Source organism: Anthonomus grandis, chromosome 6 (genome assembly GCF_022605725.1).
Source record: "Anthonomus grandis grandis chromosome 6, icAntGran1.3, whole genome shotgun sequence".
In the NCBI taxonomy this organism is placed as follows: Eukaryota; Metazoa; Arthropoda; class Insecta; order Coleoptera; family Curculionidae; genus Anthonomus; species Anthonomus grandis.
This window is the reverse complement of record NC_065551.1, coordinates 27,549,692-27,577,481: the sequence shown is the minus strand read 5'-3', so window position 1 is coordinate 27,577,481 and position 27,790 is coordinate 27,549,692. Positions and strand designations below refer to the sequence as shown.

General features: G+C 39.2%; 1 protein-coding gene and 1 long non-coding RNA gene across 51 annotated transcripts in view; one reads left to right on the top strand and one right to left on the bottom strand.

The window, feature by feature from the left end:
- The window catches only part of LOC126737154 (uncharacterized), a 50,499-nt gene extending 23,199 nt beyond the window's left edge, over positions 1-27,300 (bottom strand). For 20 of the 50 annotated variants that reach the window (XR_007660918.1, XR_007660919.1, XR_007660921.1 and 17 more), the window contains exons 1-2: positions 4,135-4,840; positions 801-1,098 (exon numbers count right to left, since the gene is read on the bottom strand). This is a non-coding gene — a long non-coding RNA (uncharacterized LOC126737154). The other 30 variants (XR_007660924.1, XR_007660939.1, XR_007660932.1 and 27 more) reach the window with 29 other exon arrangements.
- The window catches only part of LOC126737143 (protein tweety), a 145,355-nt gene that overhangs the window by 82,155 nt on the left and 35,410 nt on the right, over positions 1-27,790 (top strand). The gene's annotated exons all lie outside the window — the stretch shown is intronic.

Sequence of the window (27,790 nt, the reverse complement as noted above, 5' to 3'; positions counted from 1 at the left end):
GTAAAAAAGTCAATTTTCGACCCCGTTTTTGAGCCCAAAAATGGGCTACAAAAATGCGAGATCTCAGCTAATATGGGAGCTACGACCTTGCGGATGATCTCGTTGGATTCAGAAGGACGAAACTAAGTCAAAACCGTTGGAATTTTCCCGATAGTGCCCATAGAAGCCGAGATATGGACCTCCAAAGTTTGGGATTTTTCATTTTAAGGGTATACCCCCCCGTATCAAATTTTTCACCAAAAATTGATTTTTTTCGAATTTGAACTAACTATACCAGCGGCTTGTTGCCATCACCTACAACACGAAAACACCGGGTTATAATGAGTTTCGAGAAAAACTAAGGGAATTACAGCACTTTGAAAATGCGAAAAATCGATTTTCTTTAAACCCGAAATTAGCTATAGAAATCCCTATCAGTGGCTTATTCCCATCACCTAAATTACGAAAACACCGGATTATAACGGAATTCGACCAGAACAAGTGGAATTATAGCACTTTGAAAATTCGTAAAAAAGTCAATTTTCGACCCCGTTTTTGAGCCCAAAAATGGGCTACAAAAATGCGAGATCTCAGCTAATATGGGAGCTACGACCTTGCGGATGATCTCGTTGGATTCAGAAGGACGAAACTAAGTCAAAACCGTTGGAATTTTCCCGATAGTGCCCATAGAAGCCGAGATATGGACCTCCAAAGTTTGGGATTTTTCATTTTAAGGGTATACCCCCCCGTATCAAATTTTTCACCAAAAATTGATTTTTTTCGAATTTGAACTAACTATACCAGCGGCTTGTTGCCATCACCTACAACACGAAAACACCGGGTTATAATGAGTTTCGAGAAAAACTAAGGGAATTACAGCACTTTGAAAATGCGAAAAATCGATTTTCTTTAAACCCGAAATTAGCTATAGAAATCCCTATCAGCGGCTTATTCCCATCACCTACATTACGAAAACACCGGATTATAACGGAATTCGACCAGAACAAGTGGAATTATAGCACTTTGAAAATTCGTAAAAAAGTCAATTTTCGACCCCGTTTTTGAGCCCAAAAATGGGCTACAAAAATGCGAGATCTCAGCTAATATAAGAGCTACGACCTTGTGGATGGTCTCGTTGGATTCAGAAGGACGAAACTAAGTCAAAACCGTTGGAATTTTCCCGATAGTGCCCATAGAAGCCGAGATATGGGCCTCCAAAGTTTGGGATTTTTCATTTTAAGGGTATACCCCCCCGTATCAAATTTTTCACCAAAAATTGATTTTTTTCGAATTTGAACTAACTATACCAGCGGCTTGTTGCCATCACCTACAACACGAAAACACCGGGTTATAATGAGTTTCGAGAAAAACTAAGGGAATTACAGCACTTTGAAAATGCGAAAAATCGATTTTCTTTAAACCCGAAATTAGCTATAGAAATCCCTATCAGTGGCTTATTCCCATCACCTAAATTACGAAAACACCGGATTATAACGGAATTCGACCAGAACAAGTGGAATTATAGCACTTTGAAAATTCGTAAAAAAGTCAATTTTCGACCCCGTTTTTGAGCCCAAAAATGGGCTACAAAAATGCGAGATCTCAGCTAATATGGGAGCTACGACCTTGCGGATGATCTCGTTGGATTCAGAAGGACGAAACTAAGTCAAAACCGTTGGAATTTTCCCGATAGTGCCCATAGAAGCCGAGATATGGACCTCCAAAGTTTGGGATTTTTCATTTTAAGGGTATACCCCCCCGTATCAAATTTTTCACCAAAAATTGATTTTTTTCGAATTTGAACTAACTATACCAGCGGCTTGTTGCCATCACCTACAACACGAAAACACCGGGTTATAATGAGTTTCGAGAAAAACTAAGGGAATTACAGCACTTTGAAAATGCGAAAAATCGATTTTCTTTAAACCCGAAATTAGCTATAGAAATCCCTATCAGCGGCTTATTCCCATCACCTACATTACGAAAACACCGGATTATAACGGAATTCGACCAGAACAAGTGGAATTATAGCACTTTGAAAATTCGTAAAAAAGTCAATTTTCGACCCCGTTTTTGAGCCCAAAAATGGGCTACAAAAATGCGAGATCTCAGCTAATATAAGAGCTACGACCTTGCGGATGGTCTCGTTGGATTCAGAAGGACGAAACTAAGTCAAAACCGTTGGAATTTTCCCGATAGTGCCCATAGAAGCCGAGATATGGACCTCCAAAGTTTGGGATTTTTCATTTTAAGGGTATACCCCCCCGTATCAAATTTTTCACCAAAAATTGATTTTTTTCGAATTTGAACTAACTATACCAGCGGCTTGTTCCCATCACCTACAACACGAAAACACCGGGTTATAATAAGTTTCGAGAAAAACTAAGGGAATTACAGCACTTTGAAAATGCGAAAAATCGATTTTCTTTAAACCCGAAATTAGTTATAGAAACCCCTATCAGTGGCTTATTCCCATCACCTAAATTACGAAAACACCGGATTATAATAGAATTCGACCAGAACAAGTGGAATTATAGCACTTTGAAAATTCGTAAAAAAGTCAATTTTCGACCCCGTTTTTGAGCCCAAAAATGGGCTACAAAAATGCGAGATCTCAGCTAATATGGGAGCTACGACATTGCGGATGGTCTCGTTGGATTCAGAAGGACGAAACTAAGTCAAAACCGTTGGAATTTTCCCGATAGTGCCCATAGAAGCCGAGATATGGACCTCCAAAGTTTGGGATTGTTCATTTTAAGGGTATACCCCCCCGTATCGAATTTTTCACCAAAAATTGATTTTTTTCGAATTTGAACTAACTATACCAGCGGCTTGTTCCCATCACCTACAACACGAAAACACCGGGTTATAATGAGTTTCGAGAAAAACTAAGGGAATTACAGCACTTTGAAAATGCGAAAAATCGATTTTCTTTAAACCCGAAATTAGCTATAGAAATCCCTATCAGCGGCTTATTCCCATCACCTACATTACGAAAACACCGGATTATAACGGAATTCGACCAGAACAAGTGGAATTATAGCACTTTGAAAATTCGTAAAAAAGTCAATTTTCGACCCCGTTTTTGAGCCCAAAAATGGGCTACAAAAATGCGAGATCTCAGCTAATATAAGAGCTGCGACCTTGCGGATGGTCTCGTTGGATTCAGAAGGACGAAACTAAGTCAAAACCGTTGGAATTTTCCCGATAGTGCCCATAGAAGCCGAGATATGGACCTCCAAAGTTTGGGATTGTTCATTTTAAGGGTATACCCCCCCGTATCGAATTTTTCACCAAAAATTGATTTTTTTCGAATTTGAACTAACTATACCAGCGGCTTGTTCCCATCACCTACAACACGAAAACACCGGGTTATAATGGGTTTCGAGAAAAACTAAGGGAATTACAGCACTTTGAAAATGCGAAAAATCGATTTTCTTTAAACCCGAAATTAGCTACAGAAATCCCTATCAGCGGCTTATTCCCATCACCTACATTACGAAAACACTGGATTATAACGGAATTCGACCAGAACAAGTGGAAGTATAGCACTTTGAAAATTCGTAAAAAAGTCAATTTTCGACCCCGTTTTTGAGCCCAAAAATGGGCTACAAAAATGCGAGATCTCAGCTAATATAAGAGCTGCGACCTTGCGGATGGTCTCGTTGGATTCAGAAGGACGAAACTAAGTCAAAACCGTTGGAATTTTCCCGATAGTGCCCATAGAAGCCGAGATATGGACCTCCAAAGTTTGGGATTTTTCATTTTAAGGGTATACCCCCCCGTATCAAATTTTTCACCAAAAATTGATTTTTTTCGAATTTGAACTAACTATACCAGCGGCTTGTTGCCATCACCTACAACACGAAAACACCGGGTTATAATGAGTTTCGAGAAAAACTAAGGGAATTACAGCACTTTGAAAATGCGAAAAATCGATTTTCTTTAAACCCGAAACTAGTTATAGAAACCCCTATCAATGGCTTATTCCCATCACCTAAATTACGAAAACACCGGATTATAATAGAATTCGACCAGAACAAGTGGAATTATAGCACTTTGAAAATTCGTAAAAAAGTCAATTTTCGACCCCGTTTTTGAGCCCAAAAATGGGCTACAAAAATGCGAGATCTCAGCTAATATAAGAGCTACGACCTTGCGGATGGTCTCGTTGGATTCAGAAGGACGAAACTAAGTCAAAACCGTTGGAATTTTCCCGATAGTGCCCATAGAAGCCGAGATATGGACCTCCAAAGTTTGGGATTTTTCATTTTAAGGGTATACCCCCCCGTATCGAATTTTTCACCAAAAATTGATTTTTTTCGAATTTGAACTAACTATACCAGCGGCTTGTTCCCATCACCTACAACACGAAAACACCGGGTTATAATGAGTTTTGAGAAAAACTAAGGGAATTATAGCACTTTGAAAATGCGAAAAATCGATTTTCTTTAAACCCGAAATTAGCTATAGAAACCCCTATCAGTGGCTTATTCCCATCACCTAAATTACGAAAACACCGGATTATGACGGAATTCGACCAGAACAAGTGGAATTATAGCACTTTGAAAATTCGTAAAAAAGTCAATTTTCGACCCCGTTTTTGAGCCCAAAAATGGGCTACAAAAATGCGAGATCTCAGCTAATATAAGAGCTACGACCTTGCGGATGGTCTCGTTGGATTCAGAAGGACGAAACTAAGTCAAAACCGTTGGAATTTTCCCGATAGTGCCCATAGAAGCCGAGATATGGACCTCCAAAGTTTGGGATTTTTCATTTTAAGGGTATACCCCCCCGTATCAAATTTTTCACCAAAAATTGATTTTTTTCGAATTTGAACTAACTATACCAGCGGCTTGTTCCCATCACCTACAACACGAAAACACCGGGTTATAATGAGTTTCGAGAAAAACTAAGGGAATTACAGCACTTTGAAAATGCGAAAAATCGATTTTCTTTAAACCCGAAATTAGTTATAGAAACCCCTATCAATGGCTTATTCCCATCACCTAAATTACGAAAACACCGGATTATAATAGAATTCGACCAGAACAAGTGGAATTATAGCACTTTGAAAATTCGTAAAAAAGTCAATTTTCGACCCCGTTTTTGAGCCCAAAAATGGGCCACAAAAATGCGAGATCTCAGCTAATATAAGAGCTACGACCTTGCGGATGGTCTCGTTGGATTCAGAAGGACGAAACTAAGTCAAAACCGTTGGAATTTTCCCGATAGTGCCCATAGAAGCCGAGATATGGACCTCCAAAGTTTGGGATTTTTCATTTTAAGGGTATACCCCCCCGTATCGAATTTTTCACCAAAAATTGATTTTTTTCGAATTTGAACTAACTATACCAGCGGCTTGTTGCCATCACCTACAACACGAAAACACCGGGTTATAATGAGTTTCGAGAAAAACTAAGGGAATTACAGCACTTTGAAAATGCGAAAAATCGATTTTCTTTAAACCCGAAATTAGCTATAGAAATCCCTATCAGCGGCTTATTCCCATCACCTACATTACGAAAACACCGGATTATAACGGAATTCGACCAGAACAAGTGGAATTATAGCACTTTGAAAATTCGTAAAAAAGTCAATTTTCGACCCCGTTTTTGAGCCCAAAAATGGGCTACAAAAATGCGAGATCTCAGCTAATATAAGAGCTACGACCTTGCGGATGGTCTCGTTGGATTCAGAAGGACGAAACTAAGTCAAAACCGTTGGAATTTTCCCGATAGTGCCCATAGAAGCCGAGATATGGACCTCCAAAGTTTGGGATTTTTCATTTTAAGGGTATACCCCCCCGTATCAAATTTTTCACCAAAAATTGATTTTTTTCGAATTTGAACTAACTATACCAGCGGCTTGTTCCCATCACCTACAACACGAAAACACCGGGTTATAATGAGTTTCGAGAAAAACTAAGGGAATTACAGCACTTTGAAAATGCGACAAATCGATTTTCTTTAAACCCGAAATTAGCTATAGAAATCCCTATCAGCGGCTTATTCCCATCACCTACATTACGAAAACACCGGATTATAACGGAATTCGACCAGAACAAGTGGAATTATAGCACTTTGAAAATTCGTAAAAAAGTCAATTATCGACCCCGTTTTTGAGCCCAAAAATGGGCTACAAAAATGCGAGATCTCAGCTAATATAAGAGCTACGACCTTGCGGATGGTCTCGTTGGATTCAGAAGGACGAAACTAAGTCAAAACCGTTGGAATTTTTCCGATAGTGCCCATAGAAGCCGAGATATGGACCTCCAAAGTTTGGGATTTTTCATTTTAAGGGTATACCCCCCCGTATCGAATTTTTCACCAAAAATTGATTTTTTTCGAATTTGAACTAACTATACCAGCGGCTTGTTCCCATCACCTACAACACGAAAACACCGGGTTATAATGGGTTTCGAGAAAAACTAAGGGAATTACAGCACTTTGAAAATGCGAAAAATCGATTTTCTTTAAACCCGAAATTAGCTATAGAAATCCCTATCAGCGGCTTATTCCCATCACCTACATTACGAAAACACCGGATTATAACGGAATTCAACCAGAACAAGTGGAAGTATAGCACTTTGAAAATTCGTAAAAAAGTCAATTTTCGACCCCGTTTTTGAGCCCAAAAATGGGCTACAAAAATGCGAGATCTCAGCTAATATAAGAGCTACGACCTTGCGGATGGTCTCGTTGGATTCAGAAGGACGAAACTAAGTCAAAACCGTTGGAATTTTCCCGATAGTGCCCATAGAAGCCGAGATATGGACCTCCAAAGTTTGGGATTTTTCATTTTAAGGGTATACCCCCCCGTATCGAATTTTTCACCAAAAATTGATTTTTTTCGAATTTGAACTAACTATACCAGCGGCTTGTTCCCATCACCTACAACACGAAAACACCGGGTTATAATGAGTTTCGAGAAAAACTAAGGGAATTATAGCACTTTGAAAATGCGAAAAATCGATTTTCTTTAAACCCGAAATTAGCTATAGAAATCCCTATCAGCGGCTTATTCCCATCACCTACATTACGAAAACACCGGATTATAACGGAATTCGACCAGAACAAGTGGAATTATAGCACTTTGAAAATTCGTAAAAAAGTCAATTTTCGACCCCGTTTTTGAGCCCAAAAATGGGCTACAAAAATGCGAGATCTCAGCTAATATGGGAGCTACGACCTTGCGGATGATCTCGTTGGATTCAGAAGGACGAAACTAAGTCAAAACCGTTGGAATTTTCCCGATAGTGCCCATAGAAGCCGAGATATGGACCTCCAAAGTTTGGGATTTTTCATTTTAAGGGTATACCCCCCCGTATCAAATTTTTCACCAAAAATTGATTTTTTTCGAATTTGAACTAACTATACCAGCGGCTTGTTGCCATCACCTACAACACGAAAACACCGGGTTATAATGAGTTTCGAGAAAAACTAAGGGAATTACAGCACTTTGAAAATGCGAAAAATCGATTTTCTTTAAACCCGAAATTAGCTATAGAAATCCCTATCAGCGGCTTATTCCCATCACCTACATTACGAAAACACCGGATTATAACGGAATTCGACCAGAACAAGTGGAATTATAGCACTTTGAAAATTCGTAAAAAAGTCAATTTTCGACCCCGTTTTTGAGCCCAAAAATGGGCTACAAAAATGCGAGATCTCAGCTAATATAAGAGCTACGACCTTGCGGATGGTCTCGTTGGATTCAGAAGGACGAAACTAAGTCAAAACCGTTGGAATTTTCCCGATAGTGCCCATAGAAGCCGAGATATGGGCCTCCAAAGTTTGGGATTTTTCATTTTAAGGGTATACCCCCCCGTATCAAATTTTTCACCAAAAATTGATTTTTTTCGAATTTGAACTAACTATACCAGCGGCTTGTTGCCATCACCTACAACACGAAAACACCGGGTTATAATGAGTTTCGAGAAAAACTAAGGGAATTACAGCACTTTGAAAATGCGAAAAATCGATTTTCTTTAAACCCGAAATTAGCTATAGAAATCCCTATCAGTGGCTTATTCCCATCACCTAAATTACGAAAACACCGGATTATAACGGAATTCGACCAGAACAAGTGGAATTATAGCACTTTGAAAATTCGTAAAAAAGTCAATTTTCGACCCCGTTTTTGAGCCCAAAAATGGGCTACAAAAATGCGAGATCTCAGCTAATATAAGAGCTACGACCTTGTGGATGGTCTCGTTGGATTCAGAAGGACGAAACTAAGTCAAAACCGTTGGAATTTTCCCGATAGTGCCCATAGAAGCCGAGATATGGGCCTCCAAAGTTTGGGATTTTTCATTTTAAGGGTATACCCCCCCGTATCAAATTTTTCACCAAAAATTGATTTTTTTCGAATTTGAACTAACTATACCAGCGGCTTGTTGCCATCACCTACAACAGGAAAACACCGGGTTATAATGAGTTTCGAGAAAAACTAAGGGAATTACAGCACTTTGAAAATGCGAAAAATCGATTTTCTTTAAACCCGAAATTAGCTATAGAAATCCCTATCAGCGGCTTATTCCCATCACCTACATTACGAAAACACCGGATTATAACGGAATTCGACCAGAACAAGTGGAATTATAGCACTTTGAAAATTCGTAAAAAAGTCAATTTTCGACCCCGTTTTTGAGCCCAAAAATGGGCTACAAAAATGCGAGATCTCAGCTAATATGGGAGCTACGACCTTGCGGATGATCTCGTTGGATTCAGAAGGACGAAACTAAGTCAAAACCGTTGGAATTTTCCCGATAGTGCCCATAGAAGCCGAGATATGGACCTCCAAAGTTTGGGATTTTTCATTTTAAGGGTATACCCCCCCGTATCAAATTTTTCACCAAAAATTGATTTTTTTCGAATTTGAACTAACTATACCAGCGGCTTGTTGCCATCACCTACAACACGAAAACACCGGGTTATAATGAGTTTCGAGAAAAACTAAGGGAATTACAGCACTTTGAAAATGCGAAAAATCGATTTTCTTTAAACCCGAAATTAGCTATAGAAATCCCTATCAGCGGCTTATTCCCATCACCTACATTACGAAAACACCGGATTATAACGGAATTCGACCAGAACAAGTGGAATTATAGCACTTTGAAAATTCGTAAAAAAGTCAATTTTCGACCCCGTTTTTGAGCCCAAAAATGGGCTACAAAAATGCGAGATCTCAGCTAATATAAGAGCTACGACCTTGCGGATGGTCTCGTTGGATTCAGAAGGACGAAACTAAGTCAAAACCGTTGGAATTTTCCCGATAGTGCCCATAGAAGCCGAGATATGGGCCTCCAAAGTTTGGGATTTTTCATTTTAAGGGTATACCCCCCCGTATCAAATTTTTCACCAAAAATTGATTTTTTTCGAATTTGAACTAACTATACCAGCGGCTTGTTGCCATCACCTACAACACGAAAACACCGGGTTATAATGAGTTTCGAGAAAAACTAAGGGAATTACAGCACTTTGAAAATGCGAAAAATCGATTTTCTTTAAACCCGAAATTAGCTATAGAAATCCCTATCAGTGGCTTATTCCCATCACCTAAATTACGAAAACACCGGATTATAACGGAATTCGACCAGAACAAGTGGAATTATAGCACTTTGAAAATTCGTAAAAAAGTCAATTTTCGACCCCGTTTTTGAGCCCAAAAATGGGCTACAAAAATGCGAGATCTCAGCTAATATGGGAGCTACGACCTTGCGGATGATCTCGTTGGATTCAGAAGGACGAAACTAAGTCAAAACCGTTGGAATTTTCCCGATAGTGCCCATAGAAGCCGAGATATGGACCTCCAAAGTTTGGGATTTTTCATTTTAAGGGTATACCCCCCCGTATCAAATTTTTCACCAAAAATTGATTTTTTTCGAATTTGAACTAACTATACCAGCGGCTTGTTGCCATCACCTACAACACGAAAACACCGGGTTATAATGAGTTTCGAGAAAAACTAAGGGAATTACAGCACTTTGAAAATGCGAAAAATCGATTTTCTTTAAACCCGAAATTAGCTATAGAAATCCCTATCAGCGGCTTATTCCCATCACCTACATTACGAAAACACCGGATTATAACGGAATTCGACCAGAACAAGTGGAATTATAGCACTTTGAAAATTCGTAAAAAAGTCAATTTTCGACCCCGTTTTTGAGCCCAAAAATGGGCTACAAAAATGCGAGATCTCAGCTAATATAAGAGCTACGACCTTGTGGATGGTCTCGTTGGATTCAGAAGGACGAAACTAAGTCAAAACCGTTGGAATTTTCCCGATAGTGCCCATAGAAGCCGAGATATGGGCCTCCAAAGTTTGGGATTTTTCATTTTAAGGGTATACCCCCCCGTATCAAATTTTTCACCAAAAATTGATTTTTTTCGAATTTGAACTAACTATACCAGCGGCTTGTTGCCATCACCTACAACACGAAAACACCGGGTTATAATGAGTTTCGAGAAAAACTAAGGGAATTACAGCACTTTGAAAATGCGAAAAATCGATTTTCTTTAAACCCGAAATTAGCTATAGAAATCCCTATCAGTGGCTTATTCCCATCACCTAAATTACGAAAACACCGGATTATAACGGAATTCGACCAGAACAAGTGGAATTATAGCACTTTGAAAATTCGTAAAAAAGTCAATTTTCGACCCCGTTTTTGAGCCCAAAAATGGGCTACAAAAATGCGAGATCTCAGCTAATATGGGAGCTACGACCTTGCGGATGATCTCGTTGGATTCAGAAGGACGAAACTAAGTCAAAACCGTTGGAATTTTCCCGATAGTGCCCATAGAAGCCGAGATATGGACCTCCAAAGTTTGGGATTTTTCATTTTAAGGGTATACCCCCCCGTATCAAATTTTTCACCAAAAATTGATTTTTTTCGAATTTGAACTAACTATACCAGCGGCTTGTTGCCATCACCTACAACACGAAAACACCGGGTTATAATGAGTTTCGAGAAAAACTAAGGGAATTACAGCACTTTGAAAATGCGAAAAATCGATTTTCTTTAAACCCGAAATTAGCTATAGAAATCCCTATCAGCGGCTTATTCCCATCACCTACATTACGAAAACACCGGATTATAACGGAATTCGACCAGAACAAGTGGAATTATAGCACTTTGAAAATTCGTAAAAAAGTCAATTTTCGACCCCGTTTTTGAGCCCAAAAATGGGCTACAAAAATGCGAGATCTCAGCTAATATAAGAGCTACGACCTTGCGGATGGTCTCGTTGGATTCAGAAGGACGAAACTAAGTCAAAACCGTTGGAATTTTCCCGATAGTGCCCATAGAAGCCGAGATATGGACCTCCAAAGTTTGGGATTTTTCATTTTAAGGGTATACCCCCCCGTATCAAATTTTTCACCAAAAATTGATTTTTTTCGAATTTGAACTAACTATACCAGCGGCTTGTTCCCATCACCTACAACACGAAAACACCGGGTTATAATAAGTTTCGAGAAAAACTAAGGGAATTACAGCACTTTGAAAATGCGAAAAATCGATTTTCTTTAAACCCGAAATTAGTTATAGAAACCCCTATCAGTGGCTTATTCCCATCACCTAAATTACGAAAACACCGGATTATAATAGAATTCGACCAGAACAAGTGGAATTATAGCACTTTGAAAATTCGTAAAAAAGTCAATTTTCGACCCCGTTTTTGAGCCCAAAAATGGGCTACAAAAATGCGAGATCTCAGCTAATATGGGAGCTACGACATTGCGGATGGTCTCGTTGGATTCAGAAGGACGAAACTAAGTCAAAACCGTTGGAATTTTCCCGATAGTGCCCATAGAAGCCGAGATATGGACCTCCAAAGTTTGGGATTGTTCATTTTAAGGGTATACCCCCCCGTATCGAATTTTTCACCAAAAATTGATTTTTTTCGAATTTGAACTAACTATACCAGCGGCTTGTTCCCATCACCTACAACACGAAAACACCGGGTTATAATGAGTTTCGAGAAAAACTAAGGGAATTACAGCACTTTGAAAATGCGAAAAATCGATTTTCTTTAAACCCGAAATTAGCTATAGAAATCCCTATCAGCGGCTTATTCCCATCACCTACATTACGAAAACACCGGATTATAACGGAATTCGACCAGAACAAGTGGAATTATAGCACTTTGAAAATTCGTAAAAAAGTCAATTTTCGACCCCGTTTTTGAGCCCAAAAATGGGCTACAAAAATGCGAGATCTCAGCTAATATAAGAGCTGCGACCTTGCGGATGGTCTCGTTGGATTCAGAAGGACGAAACTAAGTCAAAACCGTTGGAATTTTCCCGATAGTGCCCATAGAAGCCGAGATATGGACCTCCAAAGTTTGGGATTGTTCATTTTAAGGGTATACCCCCCCGTATCGAATTTTTCACCAAAAATTGATTTTTTTCGAATTTGAACTAACTATACCAGCGGCTTGTTCCCATCACCTACAACACGAAAACACCGGGTTATAATGGGTTTCGAGAAAAACTAAGGGAATTACAGCACTTTGAAAATGCGAAAAATCGATTTTCTTTAAACCCGAAATTAGCTACAGAAATCCCTATCAGCGGCTTATTCCCATCACCTACATTACGAAAACACTGGATTATAACGGAATTCGACCAGAACAAGTGGAAGTATAGCACTTTGAAAATTCGTAAAAAAGTCAATTTTCGACCCCGTTTTTGAGCCCAAAAATGGGCTACAAAAATGCGAGATCTCAGCTAATATAAGAGCTGCGACCTTGCGGATGGTCTCGTTGGATTCAGAAGGACGAAACTAAGTCAAAACCGTTGGAATTTTCCCGATAGTGCCCATAGAAGCCGAGATATGGACCTCCAAAGTTTGGGATTTTTCATTTTAAGGGTATACCCCCCCGTATCAAATTTTTCACCAAAAATTGATTTTTTTCGAATTTGAACTAACTATACCAGCGGCTTGTTGCCATCACCTACAACACGAAAACACCGGGTTATAATGAGTTTCGAGAAAAACTAAGGGAATTACAGCACTTTGAAAATGCGAAAAATCGATTTTCTTTAAACCCGAAATTAGCTATAGAAATCCCTATCAGCGGCTTATTCCCATCACCTACATTACGAAAACACCGGATTATAACGGAATTCGACCAGAACAAGTGGAAGTATAGCACTTTGAAAATTCGTAAAAAAGTCAATTTTCGACCCCGTTTTTGAGCCCAAAAATGGGCTACAAAAATGCGAGATCTCAGCTAATATGGGAGCTACGACCTTGCGGATGGTCTCGTTGGATTCAGAAGGACGAAACTAAGTCAAAACCGTTGGAATTTTCCCGATAGTGCCCATAGAAGCCGAGATATGGACCTCCAAAGTTTGGGATTTTTCATTTTAAGGGTATACCCCCCCGTATCGAATTTTTCACCAAAAATTGATTTTTTTCGAATTTGAACTAACTATACCAGCGGCTTGTTCCCATCACCTACAACACGAAAACACCGGGTTATAATGAGTTTCGAGAAAAACTAAGGGAATTACAGCACTTTGAAAATGCGAAAAATCGATTTTCTTTAAACCCGAAATTAGCTATAGAAATCCCTATCAGCGGCTTATTCCCATCACCTACATTACGAAAACACCGGATTATAACGGAATTCGACCAGAACAAGTGGAATTATAGCACTTTGAAAATTCGTAAAAAAGTCAATTTTCGACCCCGTTTTTGAGCCCAAAAATGGGCTACAAAAATGCGAGATCTCAGCTAATATAAGAGCTACGACCTTGCGGATGGTCTCGTTGGATTCAGAAGGACGAAACTAAGTCAAAACCGTTGGAATTTTCCCGATAGTGCCCATAGAAGCCGAGATATGGGCCTCCAAAGTTTGGGATTTTTCATTTTAAGGGTATACCCCCCCGTATCGAATTTTTCACCAAAAATTGATTTTTTTCGAATTTGAACTAACTATACCAGCGGCTTGTTCCCATCACCTACAACACGAAAACACCGGGTTATAATGAGTTTCGAGAAAAACTAAGGGAATTATAGCACTTTGAAAATTCGTAAAAAAGTCAATTTTCGACCCCGTTTTTGAGCCCAAAAATGGGCCACAAAAAAGCGAGATCTCAGCTAATATGGGAGCTACGACCTTGCGGATGGTCTCGTTGGATTCAGAAGGACGAAACTAAGTCAAAACCGTTGGAATTTTCCCGATAGTGCCCATAGAAGCCGAGATATGGACCTCCAAAGTTAAGAATTTTTCATTTTTAGGGTATACCCCCCCACTATCGAATTTTTCACTAAAAATTGATTTTTTTCGAATTTGAACTAACTATACCAGCGGCTTGTTCCCATCACCTACAACACGAAAACACCGGGTTATAATGAGTTTCGAGAAAAACTAAGGGAATTATAGCACTTTGAAAATGCGAAAAATCGATTTTCTTTAAAACCGAAAATAGCTATAGAAATCCCTATCAGCGGCTTATTCCCATCACCCACATTGCGAAAACACCGGATTATAACGGAATTCGACCAGAACAAGTGGAATTATAGCACTTTGAAAATTCGAAAAAAAGTCAATTTTCGACCCCGTTTTTGAGCCCAAAAATGGGCCACAAAAATGCGAGATCTCAGCTAATATGGGAGCTACGACCTTGCGGATGATCTCGTTAGATTCAGAAGGACGAAACTAAGTCAGAACCGTTGGAATTTTCCCGATAGTGCTCATAGAAGCCGAGATATGGACTTCCAAAGTTTGGGATTTTTCATTTTTAGGGTATACCCCCCCGTATCGAATTTTTCACTAAAAATTGATTTTTTTCGAATTTGAACTAACTATACCAGCGGCTTGTTCCCATCACCTACAACACGAAAACACCGGGTTATAATGAGTTTCGAGAAAAACTAAGGGAATTATAGCACTTTGAAAATGCGAAAAATCGATTTTCTTTAAAACCGAAAATAGCTATAGAAACCCCTATCAGCGGCTTATTCCCATCACCTACATTGCGAAAACACCGGATTATAACGGAATTCGACCAGAACAAGTGGAATTATAGCACTTTGAAAATTCGAAAAAAAGTCAATTTTCGACCCCGTTTTTGAGCCCAAAAATGGGCCACAAAAATGCGAGATCTCAGCTAATATGGGAGCTACGACCTTGCGGATGATCTCGTTAGATTCAGAAGGACGAAACTAAGTCAAAACCGTTGGAATTTTCCCGATAGTGCCCATAGAAGCCGAGATATGGACATCCAAAGTTAAGAATTTTTCATTTTTAGGGTATACCCCCCCGTATCGAATTTTTCACTAAAAATTGATTTTTTTCGAATTTGAACTAACTATACCAGCGGCTTGTTCCCATCACCTACAACACGAAAACACCGGGTTATAATGAGTTTCGAGAAAAACTAAGGGAATTATAGCACTTTGCAAATGCGAAAAATCGATTTTCTTTAAACCCGAAAATAGCTATAGAAACCTTTATCAGCGGCTTATTCCCATCACCTACATTACGAAAACACCGGATTATAACGGAATTCGACCAGAACAAGTGGAATTATAGCACTTTGAAAATTCGTAAAAAAGTCAATTTTCGACCCCGTTTTTGAGCCCAAAAATGGGCTACAAAAATGCGAGATCTCAGCTAATATGGGAGCTACGACATTGCGGATGGTCTCGTTGGATTCAGAAGGACGAAACTAAGTCAAAACCGTTGGAATTTTCCCGATAGTGCCCATAGAAGCCGAGATATGGACCTCCAAAGTTTGGGATTGTTCATTTTAAGGGTATACCCCCCCGTATCGAATTTTTCACCAAAAATTGATTTTTTTCGAATTTGAACTAACTATACCAGCGGCTTGTTCCCATCACCTACAACACGAAAACACCGGGTTATAATGAGTTTCGAGAAAAACTAAGGGAATTACAGCACTTTGAAAATGCGAAAAATCGATTTTCTTTAAACCCGAAATTAGCTATAGAAATCCCTATCAGCGGCTTATTCCCATCACCTACATTACGAAAACACCGGATTATAACGGAATTCGACCAGAACAAGTGGAATTATAGCACTTTGAAAATTCGTAAAAAAGTCAATTTTCGACCCCGTTTTTGAGCCCAAAAATGGGCTACAAAAATGCGAGATCTCAGCTAATATAAGAGCTGCGACCTTGCGGATGGTCTCGTTGGATTCAGAAGGACGAAACTAAGTCAAAACCGTTGGAATTTTCCCGATAGTGCCCATAGAAGCCGAGATATGGACCTCCAAAGTTTGGGATTGTTCATTTTAAGGGTATACCCCCCCGTATCGAATTTTTCACCAAAAATTGATTTTTTTCGAATTTGAACTAACTATACCAGCGGCTTGTTCCCATCACCTACAACACGAAAACACCGGGTTATAATGGGTTTCGAGAAAAACTAAGGGAATTACAGCACTTTGAAAATGCGAAAAATCGATTTTCTTTAAACCCGAAATTAGCTACAGAAATCCCTATCAGCGGCTTATTCCCATCACCTACATTACGAAAACACTGGATTATAACGGAATTCGACCAGAACAAGTGGAAGTATAGCACTTTGAAAATTCGTAAAAAAGTCAATTTTCGACCCCGTTTTTGAGCCCAAAAATGGGCTACAAAAATGCGAGATCTCAGCTAATATAAGAGCTACGACCTTGCGGATGGTCTCGTTGGATTCAGAAGGACGAAACTAAGTCAAAACCGTTGGAATTTTTCCGATAGTGCCCATAGAAGCCGAGATATGGACCTCCAAAGTTTGGGATTTTTCATTTTAAGGGTATACCCCCCCGTATCGAATTTTTCACCAAAAATTGATTTTTTTCGAATTTGAACTAACTATACCAGCGGCTTGTTCCCATCACCTACAACACGAAAACACCGGGTTATAATGGGTTTCGAGAAAAACTAAGGGAATTACAGCACTTTGAAAATGCGAAAAATCGATTTTCTTTAAACCCGAAATTAGCTATAGAAATCCCTATCAGCGGCTTATTCCCATCACCTACATTACGAAAACACCGGATTATAACGGAATTCGACCAGAACAAGTGGAAGTATAGCACTTTGAAAATTCGTAAAAAAGTCAATTTTCGACCCCGTTTTTGAGCCCAAAAATGGGCTACAAAAATGCGAGATCTCAGCTAATATAAGAGCTACGACCTTGCGGATGGTCTCGTTGGATTCAGAAGGACGAAACTAAGTCAAAACCGTTGGAATTTTCCCGATAGTGCCCATAGAAGCCGAGATATGGACCTCCAAAGTTTGGGATTTTTCATTTTAAGGGTATACCCCCCCGTATCGAATTTTTCACCAAAAATTGATTTTTTTTCGAATTTGAACTAACTATACCAGCGGCTTGTTCCCATCACCTACAACACGAAAACACCGGGTTATAATGAGTTTCGAGAAAAACTAAGGGAATTACAGCACTTTGAAAATGCGAAAAATCGATTTTCTTTAAACCCGAAATTAGCTATAGAAATCCCTATCAGCGGCTTATTCCCATCACCTACATTACGAAAACACCGGATTATAACGGAATTCGACCAGAACAAGTGGAATTATAGCACTTTGAAAATTCGTAAAAAAGTCAATTTTCGACCCCGTTTTTGAGCCCAAAAATGGGCTACAAAAATGCGAGATCTCAGCTAATATGGGAGCTACGACCTTGCGGATGGTCTCGTTGGATTCAGAAGGACGAAACTAAGTCAAAACCGTTGGAATTTTCCCGATAGTGCCCATAGAAGCCGAGATATGGACCTCCAAAGTTTGGGATTTTTCATTTTAAGGGTATACCCCCCCGTATCGAATTTTTCACCAAAAATTGATTTTTTTCGAATTTGAACTAACTATACCAGCGGCTTGTTCCCATCACCTACAACACGAAAACACCGGGTTATAATGAGTTTCGAGAAAAACTAAGGGAATTACAGCACTTTGAAAATGCGAAAAATCGATTTTCTTTAAACCCGAAATTAGCTATAGAAATCCCTATCAGCGGCTTATTCCCATCACCTACATTACGAAAACACCGGATTATAACGGAATTCGACCAGAACAAGTGGAATTATAGCACTTTGAAAATTCGTAAAAAAGTCAATTTTCGACCCCGTTTTTAAGCCCAAAAATGGGCTACAAAAATGCGAGATCTCAGCTAATATAAGAGCTACGACCTTGCGGATGGTCTCGTTGGATTCAGAAGGACGAAACTAAGTCAAAACCGTTGGAATTTTCCCGATAGTGCCCATAGAAGCCGAGATATGGGCCTCCAAAGTTTGGGATTTTTCATTTTAAGGGTATACCCCCCCGTATCGAATTTTTCACCAAAAATTGATTTTTTTCGAATTTGAACTAACTATACCAGCGGCTTGTTCCCATCACCTACAACACGAAAACACCGGGTTATAATGAGTTTCGAGAAAAACTAAGGGAATTATAGCACTTTGAAAATTCGTAAAAAAGTCAATTTTCGACCCCGTTTTTGAGCCCAAAAATGGGCCACAAAAAAGCGAGATCTCAGCTAATATGGGAGCTACGACCTTGCGGATGGTCTCGTTGGATTCAGAAGGACGAAACTAAGTCAAAACCGTTGGAATTTTCCCGATAGTGCCCATAGAAGCCGAGATATGGACCTCCAAAGTTAAGAATTTTTCATTTTTAGGGTATACCCCCCCACTATCGAATTTTTCACTAAAAATTGATTTTTTTCGAATTTGAACTAACTATACCAGCGGCTTGTTCCCATCACCTACAACACGAAAACACCGGGTTATAATGAGTTTCGAGAAAAACTAAGGGAATTATAGCACTTTGAAAATGCGAAAAATCGATTTTCTTTAAAACCGAAAATAGCTATAGAAATCCCTATCAGCGGCTTATTCCCATCACCCACATTGCGAAAACACCGGATTATAACGGAATTCGACCAGAACAAGTGGAATTATAGCACTTTGAAAATTCGAAAAAAAGTCAATTTTCGACCCCGTTTTTGAGCCCAAAAATGGGCCACAAAAATGCGAGATCTCAGCTAATATGGGAGCTACGACCTTGCGGATGATCTCGTTAGATTCAGAAGGACGAAACTAAGTCAGAACCGTTGGAATTTTCCCGATAGTGCTCATAGAAGCCGAGATATGGACTTCCAAAGTTTGGGATTTTTCATTTTTAGGGTATACCCCCCCGTATCGAATTTTTCACTAAAAATTGATTTTTTTCGAATTTGAACTAACTATACCAGCGGCTTGTTCCCATCACCTACAACACGAAAACACCGGGTTATAATGAGTTTCGAGAAAAACTAAGGGAATTATAGCACTTTGAAAATGCGAAAAATCGATTTTCTTTAAAACCGAAAATAGCTATAGAAATCCCTATCAGCGGCTTATTCCCATCACCCACATTGCGAAAACACCGGATTATAACGGAATTCGACCAGAACAAGTGGAATTATAGCACTTTGAAAATTCGAAAAAAAGTCAATTTTCGACCCCGTTTTTGAGCCCAAAAATGGGCCACAAAAATGCGAGATCTCAGCTAATATGGGAGCTACGACCTTGCGGATGATCTCGTTAGATTCAGAAGGACGAAACTAAGTCAGAACCGTTGGAATTTTCCCGATAGTGCTCATAGAAGCCGAGATATGGACTTCCAAAGTTTGGGATTTTTCATTTTTAGGGTATACCCCCCCGTATCGAATTTTTCACTAAAAATTGATTTTTTTCGAATTTGAACTAACTATACCAGCGGCTTGTTCCCATCACCTACAACACGAAAACACCGGGTTATAATGAGTTTCGAGAAAAACTAAGGGAATTATAGCACTTTGAAAATGCGAAAAATCGATTTTCTTTAAAACCGAAAATAGCTATAGAAACCCCTATCAGCGGCTTATTCCCATCACCTACATTGCGAAAACACCGGATTATAACGGAATTCGACCAGAACAAGTGGAATTATAGCACTTTGAAAATTCGAAAAAAAGTCAATTTTCGACCCCGTTTTTGAGCCCAAAAATGGGCCACAAAAATGCGAGATCTCAGCTAATATGGGAGCTACGACCTTGCGGATGATCTCGTTAGATTCAGAAGGACGAAACTAAGTCAAAACCGTTGGAATTTTCCCGATAGTGCCCATAGAAGCCGAGATATGGACATCCAAAGTTAAGAATTTTTCATTTTTAGGGTATACCCCCCCGTATCGAATTTTTCACTAAAAATTGATTTTTTTCGAATTTGAACTAACTATACCAGCGGCTTGTTCCCATCACCTACAACACGAAAACACCGGGTTATAATGAGTTTCGAGAAAAACTAAGGGAATTATAGCACTTTGCAAATGCGAAAAATCGATTTTCTTTAAACCCGAAAATAGCTATAGAAACCTTTATCAGCGGCTTATTCCCATCACCTACATTACGAAAACACCGGATTATAACGGAATTCGACCAGAACAAGTGGAATTATAGCACTTTGAAAATTCGTAAAAAAGTCAATTTTCGACCCCGTTTTTGAGCCCAAAAATGGGCCACAAAAAAGCGAGATCTCAGCTAATATGGGAGCTACGACCTTGCGGATGGTCTCGTTGGATTCAGAAGGACGAAACTAAGTCAAAACCGTTGGAATTTTCCCGATAGTGCCCATAGAAGCCGAGATATGGACCTCCAAAGTTAAGAATTTTTCATTTTTAGGGTATACCCCCCCGTATCGAATTTTTCACTAAAAATTGATTTTTTTCGAATTTGAACTGATTATACCAGCGGCTTGTTCCCATCACCTACAACACGAAAACACCGGGTTATAATGAGTTTCGAGAAAAACTAAGGGAATTACAGCACTTTGAAAATGCGAAAAATCGATTTTCTTTAAACCCGAAATTAGCTATAGAAATCCCTATCAGCGGCTTATTCCCATCACCTACATTACGAAAACACCGGATTATAACGGAATTCGACCAGAACAAGTGGAATTATAGCACTTTGAAAATTCGTAAAAAAGTCAATTTTCGACCCCGTTTTTGAGCCCAAAAATGGGCTACAAAAATGCGAGATCTCAGCTAATATAAGAGCTACGACCTTGTGGATGGTCTCGTTGGATTCAGAAGGACGAAACTAAGTCAAAACCGTTGGAATTTTCCCGATAGTGCCCATAGAAGCCGAGATATGGGCCTCCAAAGTTTGGGATTTTTCATTTTAAGGGTATACCCCCCCGTATCAAATTTTTCACCAAAAATTGATTTTTTTCGAATTTGAACTAACTATACCAGCGGCTTGTTGCCATCACCTACAACAGGAAAACACCGGGTTATAATGAGTTTCGAGAAAAACTAAGGGAATTACAGCACTTTGAAAATGCGAAAAATCGATTTTCTTTAAACCCGAAATTAGCTATAGAAATCCCTATCAGCGGCTTATTCCCATCACCTACATTACGAAAACACCGGATTATAACGGAATTCGACCAGAACAAGTGGAATTATAGCACTTTGAAAATTCGTAAAAAAGTCAATTTTCGACCCCGTTTTTGAGCCCAAAAATGGGCTACAAAAATGCGAGATCTCAGCTAATATGGGAGCTACGACCTTGCGGATGATCTCGTTGGATTCAGAAGGACGAAACTAAGTCAAAACCGTTGGAATTTTCCCGATAGTGCCCATAGAAGCCGAGATATGGACCTCCAAAGTTTGGGATTTTTCATTTTAAATGTATACCCCCCCGTATCAAATTTTTCACCAAAAATTGATTTTTTTCGAATTTGAACTAACTATACCAGCGGCTTGTTGCCATCACCTACAACAGGAAAACACCGGGTTATAATGAGTTTCGAGAAAAACTAAGGGAATTACAGCACTTTGAAAATGCGAAAAATCGATTTTCTTTAAACCCGAAATTAGCTATAGAAATCCCTATCAGCGGCTTATTCCCATCACCTACATTACGAAAACACCGGATTATAACGGAATTCGACCAGAACAAGTGGAATTATAGCACTTTGAAAATTCGTAAAAAAGTCAATTTTCGACCCCGTTTTTGAGCCCAAAAATGGGCTACAAAAATGCGAGATCTCAGCTAATATAAGAGCTACGACCTTGCGGATGGTCTCGTTGGATTCAGAAGGACGAAACTAAGTCAAAACCGTTGGAATTTTCCCGATAGTGCCCATAGAAGCCGAGATATGGGCCTCCAAAGTTTGGGATTTTTCATTTTAAGGGTATACCCCCCCGTATCAAATTTTTCACCAAAAATTGATTTTTTTCGAATTTGAACTAACTATACCAGCGGCTTGTTGCCATCACCTACAACACGAAAACACCGGGTTATAATGAGTTTCGAGAAAAACTAAGGGAATTACAGCACTTTGAAAATGCGAAAAATCGATTTTCTTTAAACCCGAAATTAGCTATAGAAATCCCTATCAGTGGCTTATTCCCATCACCTAAATTACGAAAACACCGGATTATAACGGAATTCGACCAGAACAAGTGGAATTATAGCACTTTGAAAATTCGTAAAAAAGTCAATTTTCGACCCCGTTTTTGAGCCCAAAAATGGGCTACAAAAATGCGAGATCTCAGCTAATATGGGAGCTACGACCTTGCGGATGATCTCGTTGGATTCAGAAGGACGAAACTAAGTCAAAACCGTTGGAATTTTCCCGATAGTGCCCATAGAAGCCGAGATATGGACCTCCAAAGTTTGGGATTTTTCATTTTAAGGGTATACCCCCCCGTATCAAATTTTTCACCAAAAATTGATTTTTTTCGAATTTGAACTAACTATACCAGCGGCTTGTTGCCATCACCTACAACACGAAAACACCGGGTTATAATGAGTTTCGAGAAAAACTAAGGGAATTACAGCACTTTGAAAATGCGAAAAATCGATTTTCTTTAAACCCGAAATTAGCTATAGAAATCCCTATCAGCGGCTTATTCCCATCACCTACATTACGAAAACACCGGATTATAACGGAATTCGACCAGAACAAGTGGAATTATAGCACTTTGAAAATTCGTAAAAAAGTCAATTTTCGACCCCGTTTTTGAGCCCAAAAATGGGCTACAAAAATGCGAGATCTCAGCTAATATAAGAGCTACGACCTTGTGGATGGTCTCGTTGGATTCAGAAGGACGAAACTAAGTCAAAACCGTTGGAATTTTCCCGATAGTGCCCATAGAAGCCGAGATATGGGCCTCCAAAGTTTGGGATTTTTCATTTTAAGGGTATACCCCCCCGTATCAAATTTTTCACCAAAAATTGATTTTTTTCGAATTTGAACTAACTATACCAGCGGCTTGTTGCCATCACCTACAACACGAAAACACCGGGTTATAATGAGTTTCGAGAAAAACTAAGGGAATTACAGCACTTTGAAAATGCGAAAAATCGATTTTCTTTAAACCCGAAATTAGCTATAGAAATCCCTATCAGTGGCTTATTCCCATCACCTAAATTACGAAAACACCGGATTATAACGGAATTCGACCAGAACAAGTGGAATTATAGCACTTTGAAAATTCGTAAAAAAGTCAATTTTCGACCCCGTTTTTGAGCCCAAAAATGGGCTACAAAAATGCGAGATCTCAGCTAATATGGGAGCTACGACCTTGCGGATGATCTCGTTGGATTCAGAAGGACGAAACTAAGTCAAAACCGTTGGAATTTTCCCGATAGTGCCCATAGAAGCCGAGATATGGACCTCCAAAGTTTGGGATTTTTCATTTTAAGGGTATACCCCCCCGTATCAAATTTTTCACCAAAAATTGATTTTTTTCGAATTTGAACTAACTATACCAGCGGCTTGTTGCCATCACCTACAACACGAAAACACCGGGTTATAATGAGTTTCGAGAAAAACTAAGGGAATTACAGCACTTTGAAAATGCGAAAAATCGATTTTCTTTAAACCCGAAATTAGCTATAGAAATCCCTATCAGCGGCTTATTCCCATCACCTACATTACGAAAACACCGGATTATAACGGAATTCGACCAGAACAAGTGGAATTATAGCACTTTGAAAATTCGTAAAAAAGTCAATTTTCGACCCCGTTTTTGAGCCCAAAAATGGGCTACAAAAATGCGAGATCTCAGCTAATATAAGAGCTACGACCTTGTGGATGGTCTCGTTGGATTCAGAAGGACGAAACTAAGTCAAAACCGTTGGAATTTTCCCGATAGTGCCCATAGAAGCCGAGATATGGGCCTCCAAAGTTTGGGATTTTTCATTTTAAGGGTATACCCCCCCGTATCAAATTTTTCACCAAAAATTGATTTTTTTCGAATTTGAACTAACTATACCAGCGGCTTGTTGCCATCACCTACAACACGAAAACACCGGGTTATAATGAGTTTCGAGAAAAACTAAGGGAATTACAGCACTTTGAAAATGCGAAAAATCGATTTTCTTTAAACCCGAAATTAGCTATAGAAATCCCTATCAGCGGCTTATTCCCATCACCTACATTACGAAAACACCGGATTATAACGGAATTCGACCAGAACAAGTGGAATTATAGCACTTTGAAAATTCGTAAAAAAGTCAATTTTCGACCCCGTTTTTGAGCCCAAAAATGGGCTACAAAAATGCGAGATCTCAGCTAATATAAGAGCTACGACCTTGCGGATGGTCTCGTTGGATTCAGAAGGACGAAACTAAGTCAAAACCGTTGGAATTTTCCCGATAGTGCCCATAGAAGCCGAGATATGGACCTCCAAAGTTTGGGATTTTTCATTTTAAGGGTATACCCCCCCGTATCAAATTTTTCACCAAAAATTGATTTTTTTCGAATTTGAACTAACTATACCAGCGGCTTGTTCCCATCACCTACAACACGAAAACACCGGGTTATAATAAGTTTCGAGAAAAACTAAGGGAATTACAGCACTTTGAAAATGCGAAAAATCGATTTTCTTTAAACCCGAAATTAGTTATAGAAACCCCTATCAGTGGCTTATTCCCATCACCTAAATTACGAAAACACCGGATTATAATAGAATTCGACCAGAACAAGTGGAATTATAGCACTTTGAAAATTCGTAAAAAAGTCAATTTTCGACCCCGTTTTTGAGCCCAAAAATGGGCTACAAAAATGCGAGATCTCAGCTAATATGGGAGCTACGACATTGCGGATGGTCTCGTTGGATTCAGAAGGACGAAACTAAGTCAAAACCGTTGGAATTTTCCCGATAGTGCCCATAGAAGCCGAGATATGGACCTCCAAAGTTTGGGATTGTTCATTTTAAGGGTATACCCCCCCGTATCGAATTTTTCACCAAAAATTGATTTTTTTCGAATTTGAACTAACTATACCAGCGGCTTGTTCCCATCACCTACAACACGAAAACACCGGGTTATAATGAGTTTCGAGAAAAACTAAGGGAATTATAGCACTTTGAAAATTCGTAAAAAAGTCAATTTTCGACCCCGTTTTTGAGCCCAAAAATGGGCCACAAAAAAGCGAGATCTCAGCTAATATGGGAGCTACGACCTTGCGGATGGTCTCGTTGGATTCAGAAGGACGAAACTAAGTCAAAACCGTTGGAATTTTCCCGATAGTGCCCATAGAAGCCGAGATATGGACCTCCAAAGTTAAGAATTTTTCATTTTTAGGATATACCCCCCCACTATCGAATTTTTCACTAAAAATTGATTTTTTTCGAATTTGAACTAACTATACCAGCGGCTTGTTCCCATCACCTACAACACGAAAACACCGGGTTATAATGAGTTTCGAGAAAAACTAAGGGAATTATAGCACTTTGAAAATGCGAAAAATCGATTTTCTTTAAAACCGAAAATAGCTATAGAAATCCCTATCAGCGGCTTATTCCCATCACCCACATTGCGAAAACACCGGATTATAACGGAATTCGACCAGAACAAGTGGAATTATAGCACTTTGAAAATTCGAAAAAAAGTCAATTTTCGACCCCGTTTTTGAGCCCAAAAATGGGCCACAAAAATGCGAGATCTCAGCTAATATGGGAGCTACGACCTTGCGGATGATCTCGTTAGATTCAGAAGGACGAAACTAAGTCAGAACCGTTGGAATTTTCCCGATAGTGCTCATAGAAGCCGAGATATGGACTTCCAAAGTTTGGGATTTTTCATTTTTAGGGTATACCCCCCCGTATCGAATTTTTCACTAAAAATTGATTTTTTTCGAATTTGAACTAACTATACCAGCGGCTTGTTCCCATCACCTACAACACGAAAACACCGGGTTATAATGAGTTTCGAGAAAAACTAAGGGAATTATAGCACTTTGAAAATGCGAAAAATCGATTTTCTTTAAAACCGAAAATAGCTATAGAAACCCCTATCAGCGGCTTATTCCCATCACCTACATTGCGAAAACACCGGATTATAACGGAATTCGACCAGAACAAGTGGAATTATAGCACTTTGAAAATTCGAAAAAAAGTCAATTTTCGACCCCGTTTTTGAGCCCAAAAATGGGCCACAAAAATGCGAGATCTCAGCTAATATGGGAGCTACGACCTTGCGGATGATCTCGTTAGATTCAGAAGGACGAAACTAAGTCAAAACCGTTGGAATTTTCCCGATAGTGCCCATAGAAGCCGAGATATGGACCTCCAAAGTTAAGAATTTTTCATTTTTAGGGTATACCCCCCCGTATCGAATTTTTCACTAAAAATTGATTTTTTTCGAATTTGAACTAACTATACCAGCGGCTTGTTCCCATCACCTACAACACGAAAACACCGGGTTATAATGAGTTTCGAGAAAAACTAAGGGAATTATAGCACTTTGCAAATGCGAAAAATCGATTTTCTTTAAACCCGAAAATAGCTATAGAAACCTTTATCAGCGGCTTATTCCCATCACCTACATTACGAAAACACCGGATTATAACGGAATTCGACCAGAACAAGTGGAATTATAGCACTTTGAAAATTCGTAAAAAAGTCAATTTTCGACCCCGTTTTTGAGCCCAAAAATGGGCCACAAAAAAGCGAGATCTCAGCTAATATGGGAGCTACGACCTTGCGGATGGTCTCGTTGGATTCAGAAGGACGAAACTAAGTCAAAACCGTTGGAATTTTCCCGATAGTGCCCATAGAAGCCGAGATATGGACCTCCAAAGTTAAGAATTTTTCATTTTTAGGGTATACCCCCCCGTATCGAATTTTTCACTAAAAATTGATTTTTTTCGAATTTGAACTGATTATACCAGCGGCTTGTTCCCATCACCTACAACACGAAAACACCGGGTTATAATGAGTTTCGAGAAAAACTAAGGGAATTATAGCACTTTGAAAATGCGAAAAATCGATTTTCTTTAAACCCGAAAATAGCTATAGAAATCCCTATCAGCGGCTTATTCCCATCACCTACATTACGAAAACACCGGATTATAACGGAATTCGACCAGAACAAGTGGAATTATAGCACTTTGAAAATTCGTAAAAAAGTCAATTTTCGACCCCGTTTTTGAGCCCAAAAATGGGCCACAAAAAAGCGAGATCTCAGCTAATATGGGAGCTACGACCTCGCGGATGGTCTCGTTCAATTCAGAATGACGAAACTAAAACAAACCCGTTGGAATTTTCCCGATAGTGGCCATAGAAGCCGGGATATCGACCTTCAAAGTTTGGGATTTTTCATTTTTCGGGTATACCCCCCCGTATCGAATTTTTCACCGAAAAATTTTTTTTTTCAAAATCGAACTAACTATACCATCGTCTTATTCTTATCAGCCACATCACGAAAACACCGGGTTATGATGGGATTCGAGTAGAATTAACTGAATGAGAGCACTTTGAAAATTCGGAAAAAAGT